We start from the raw sequence: 6,000 nt of genomic DNA on the forward strand, positions 1-6,000 counted from the left end.
GCTTCGTCAAATGAGGAATCGTTGAGGATAATGTGTCCCATGACGCCCTTTTGGCCATTGTGGCCCTGGCGGCCATTTTGGAATTCACTAAACCCGTAGCAAACTTTTTTTTTGGACATTACTGCATCGCCAAAAGCTATTTCAACGAATCCGCAGCTAAAAATTAGTTACGCATACAAAATTTTAAGCAAATTCTTTGCTCCCCAAATGTGGCCAGGGACGAAAAACGAGGGTCATACGTGTAGTAGGCCACCAAAAAAATCATATCTCCTCTGCTGATGAATAATTTTACATGAAATTTGCTGAAGAAGTCAAAAACACATATTTCAACAATAAAAAAATAACAATTCACCAATACCTTGAATGCGCACAGTTTGCGTACCAAAGTCACTTTAATTTTTGGACACAGTAGTATATTTTCAAATCAAACGCTGGTATTATAAAAGCGAAAAAAGTTACATCCATAATGGGTCGGCCGCATAGAAAAGAATGATCATGCAATCGGTGAAGGTTAATATTTGAATGATTTCCCTATGGAAGCTTACATTCCCGAAGCAGCACTTGCCAGCCTAAAGATTAAAAAATGTAGCAAACAAATGGAAATGCAGATTTGAGTGAGTTGGTAATCTTAAGTGTCTGCTTGGAAGTCAAGAGGACTGTCAATAGTCACATATTTTAAATTACCATTTACAAGTCTAGACTACGTTTTACGTCGTAGTGTAGCTGATTGAAGCGGTTATTGTATGTGTAATTTTCGCAATTGAATCGTGTTTATAAATTTCAAGCAGTTGAATGCAAAAAAAAATCAATCAGTCATTGCTTACCGCCAGTGAATCATTCAACATTCGCATTGTCGATGATTTCGTTCCATCATCATGAATAAGGTTTTTATGTGTTGACCAATGTTTTCAAATGAGAAAAAATATTCGATTGCGTCAACCTCGATTGCTTGGGAATAATTATGACCGGTTGAAAGAGTCTACTAAGCAAATAAATAAGTCAGTATTAATTCGTACCTTTTCACGGGAAGGTTGCTTCAATTCGGCTTAGGAACTTAAATTAGGAAACGCGGAACCAAGTGTTAACGAAACTAAGCAAAAGCTTTTGTGTTAAGGAAAAAGTTTTGCTCACTAAATTACTAAAAGTTCGTGCTAGAAAATGTGGAAAATGTTTCTATTTATGGTGCATATGGTATGGCCAATTGTGGGTGAGTCAAACATAAATTGTTCGAGTTCATTAAACTGTTTCTAAACATTGTGCACCACTAACCCAGGTTTATCGCAATCATTAAAGATAACTAACAAGCCACGGAGAATAGAAAAAAACTGTAAAATCATGGATATGTTCAAAGTGAATATAATTTTTATTATTCCAATTAGGTTTGGCGTACGATTTAAATGTGTCACTATTATTACCGCCACATTACTGTTGCAGAAAATTTCAAAGCCAGTATCGCAGTATACACAGTTGCACTATCTTGGTCAAATCTTATCGTTTCCGTAAAATTCTACAAGCATATAATATAAAAATTGTAACGCTACAATTATGCCTCTAACTAGATTTGTATATGCCAAATTGGCTTAGTTTTAAGCCTGATCTTTAAGCCATCACCAGATAAAAAACCATATTGAGAACTCAGAAAAGTCATGGAAAACCTTTTAGATCCTCTGGGAAATTCTTGAAAATGGTCAAGTAGGCTTAGGTAATTATAACATACAGGGTACAGGACGATATGCAAACGCTTGTATTATGCGTAACTTCCTTGAAGTTTTCACTTTCGTTGCGAAATGGAGTAGTGAAGAAAGGAAACTAGCGTTGAATTGATGAAACGATTTATTTCACTGTATTGCAAAGGATATTCATTCAGTCATCCTCCAATGAACAAGTACTTGCCTGATATGATTTTGTTATATGACTAAATTTAGACCCAGAAATGTTTTCATTACAACGCAACATACAAGCTCCATACACAATGATATGTGGAGATAACATTTTAATTGTGGTATTCTTTATCCGTCTCTAATATCTCCAAACCCAATTTCTCAGCTACGCTAAAACTGGAAATGCATGACGTCATTGCGCTTTGGACTGATGAATCCGCGCAGTTCGTCTGTCGGGTACGCAGCGAGCTAAAGCCAACGATCTCGATACAGTTCTGGCCATGTGATGAACAAATTTTGTATTTATCGGATTGTAAAAAGAATATCACTTCAGTGGATGTCAAGGTAAGAATTTGAAATAAAAACTTTCTCTTACATTTTTTCAATGAAAAAAATTATTTGTTTGTTTACTTTAATTGATTTGATTTTTGCAGTTTGAACACACGAATGACGCAATCGAGTATAAGGCTTATGGTAAAATAGCACCTCCAAAATTCGGTGTCGCGTTCTGCTATGGAAACAATTCACAAGGTTCTTCGATGATGCCTGCAAAACTGTATCCGGTCCATTCCTATCAGCAACTTGAGCTTGAGATCCTATCACCTACAGGAGTAGTTCATAAAGCGGACACAGCCGTTTTTAGATGCCGAGCGAATGCTTACAATTTCACCAACCGATTCGTACTCACCCAAGGGCGAAACATGCTTGAGGGAATTGGACACATGAACAAGTACGCTTGGGAAGTGAACTTCACAACTGAAATTCTAGCTGGGCGGTATATGACATGCAGGGCCTACCACAAAAAAGGAGGGTTTCAAAACGTGACTTTAGATCTGGGCGAAGAATTCAATCCTGTGAACAAAGCGGACGCTAGGTCCGTGCAGTCATTATTGTATGTTTTCTTTGGAGGATGCCTTGTTGTTATTGTTGGGTTGGTTTGGTTTTGGTGCAGTAGTACCAAACAACATGCCAATGTAGTAGAGGAAGTCAAAATAGATGCACAAGACGATGCAGAAGATGATGATGAAGACGCACAATCCTTCCAGGCTTGCAATTTAGTATCGACCATTCCACCGGAAAGCGTGTATGTTGAACAGTAACATCTTTTTCTAATAGTTGACTATGCAACTCACAACAATCGCGGCCTCCAATCTGACAAGTCGATAAAGAAGTTTAAGGATCTCATATTCGAGTGTATAGAATCTTTAGGAGCTCTGTTCTATTTTTCGTAGATTACTTATCACTTCACCACATAAATTTCAGATTTACACTAGTATTGCTGCATTTGGCATTTTATAATGAAAGCATTATCATTATGAATGAAGGTTATTTCATAAAAACGCACCATAATTTAAGTTCAACGCAACATTATAATCTCCTCAAAAACTCTACAACAAGTGCCAAGCATGTTTGATATTTTCCAGAACTCATGCAAGCAAGCCAACGGTGCAATAGTTTTCCGAGAGAAATATCAGTCTTCCAGATTTGCCATCACTTATTCTTGACTAAAACTAAACTTAAGAACCCAAAGTGGATATGAGCTTATATTAATTACGCGCACTGTATTTATTCATCAAACGACGACCGGCATGCTTGAATTTATTTTACACTTGCTTTAAATCCTCCCGGCGCTGCTCGGTGAAGAAGAGGTTGACGAAAAAAAAGTATGGGTTCACTCTTAACTTGAAAGTTCGATTTAATATAATAGTTACTGTAACGGCATATTTATAATGATTGATATTTTATTAATTTCCCCGTGATGCATAAATCTTGTTATAGCTATGGTGGATACAGCTTGATATTTGTTTACATGCTTGTTTTGTTTGTGTTAGTAAAACTGAGTTTAAATTGTAAAACTTACACAATTCTAAAAAAAAATAGTGATCAAATAAACCTTCAACAACCTCTGCAGTGCTTAAACTTAATGTTGTCTAATTTTTAGTGTACACAAAACTCCGTACATAAAAAATCGAAAATATGTAATAGAATATTTTTCTAGCAAATGTACATTCTGTATGACAAAGTATAGATCTTTGTGTTCAATGGGTGTGAAAATGAAATGTTAACCCACTTCGAAAAGGAAATGGCTCATCCTCTGTGAGCCGTTTTGTCTACCGCCTTAACCACACCAGTTGTAAGATATAATGTACCTTAGTTTCATTTTTCAGCGTTCTACTGCTACCCTTTCAAAAGTTATATTGTTCTAACAAAAAAAAAAAAAAAACACACACACACACCCCTTCTAGCATGACGCATCATAAGGGAAATGAAAGAAATGGACATCCGATCAGGTGGTGAATAAATCTAAGGAAAAACGGTCGATGATAAAACTGCGATCGCAGATTAGTATCCAGTGGGGCAATAAATTATTCAGCAAATGTAATATCGGACCATTCGTGGTATGGAATGGCCTTGGTTTGTTGACAACAGTTATTAGTTTGTTCAGGTAAGAGTTTTTGTTCCATGCAAAATTGTCAAACCAACCAATCTTGTATCAATGGTTTAGTAAGGTTCCAAGCACTTGCCTGTTGTTTTTCATCTCCAAATAGTGTTCAAGTCGACTATCAAAAAGCGTTTAGCAGGGGCCATCAGCTTAGATAGCTATAGAACAGAAGAACGAGCGAAGCGAGCACGTAAGCGAGATGCACAATTCCAACGCATCGGCTTTGCCATCCCAAAGATGGAGGATGGAAGGGGCAATTTTTCTTGCACTCTGATCGGTTGAGCGATTTTATGAATGTTGATCGAGTTTTTGGTAATCGGTAGTTACTTTGCTTTTCGATGGATAATTTGCAGAATAACGGCGCTGTATAACGTACTCCTGCATACGATTAACACTACGGTATCGTTACAATCGTAGGCGAGATAAACTGACAAAAGTACTGGTAAATGTTTATAATTGAGTGTTCGAAACAGTATTTCCAAATACTGGTGATAAAAAGACTTGAGAGGAGATTTATTTTTTTCCATTAGTTATTAAACTACAATTTGAAATGTATGACACAAAAATCCTGCTATAACCTTACATTACCAGAAACATTCACTGGAGATCATTCAATCTTGTCGAATCTGGATAGTTTTGTGTTCCATCAACAACAGTGTACGAAATGTCCTCCAAGCAGGTTATTTCGTAGGGAATTCCGTATTGAGTAATGCGCGAATTGAGTTTGATAAGGCACAAGAAAAAGATTGTTCTCTTATGCGCCTAGAAAAAAACCACAATCTGGCGTTTCTTAGTAATGAAACAACAAGAACTACCAAAATACTCTCGAACAAATGCGGATGTGAGTAAGTTGCAAACTTAAGCGTCTACTCAACAGGACTGTCAATAGCACACATAATTTAAATTACCATTTTCAAGTCTAGACTACGTTTTACTTCGAAGTGTAGCTGAATGAAGCGGTTAAACTTACAACCACTGGTGTTTCACCAAACAAAAAGCATCCTAAAGTTGTACATTAGTACTAAGTTGTTAGAATGCGTTATTCTAAATGCAGTAGCATCAATTTGGTAGTGTAATTTTCACAATTGAATCATGTTTATACATTTCAAGAAGTTGAATATCACAACAAATCAATCACTCATTCCGCACCGCCAGTGAATCATTTTTGTTGCCAGTAATGTTGCTCCATTATCACGAATAAGGTTTTCTTGTGTTGACCAATGTTTTGAAAAGGAGAAAATATATTTAAGCAACCGACAACATCGATTGCATGGGAAAAATTATGACCGGTCCAAAGGGTCTACTAAGCAAATAAATAAGTCAGTATTGAATCATACCTTTTCTCGAGAAGGTAGCTTGAATTCTGCTCTTCAATTCAAGAGGAATCACGGAACCAAGCATCAACGGTACTAAGCAAAAGCTTTTGTTTTTGGGAAAAAGTTTTACTCACCAAATTACTAAAAGTTGTGGAAAGTGTTTCTATTTCTACGTTGTGGCGCTTGTGGAAAGTGTTCTGGCGCTCGAAAATGTGGAAAGTGTTTCTATTTCTGATATATATCCTATGGCCAGTTGTGGGTGAGTCAAAAATAAATTGTTCGAGTTCAATGAACTGTTTTTAAATGTTGTGCATCACTAACCCAGGTTTATCGTTATCATTAAACATAACTAACGAACCTT

This window comes from Anopheles coustani, chromosome 3 (genome assembly GCF_943734705.1).
Source record: "Anopheles coustani chromosome 3, idAnoCousDA_361_x.2, whole genome shotgun sequence".
NCBI lineage: Eukaryota > Metazoa > Arthropoda > Insecta > Diptera > Culicidae > Anopheles > Anopheles coustani.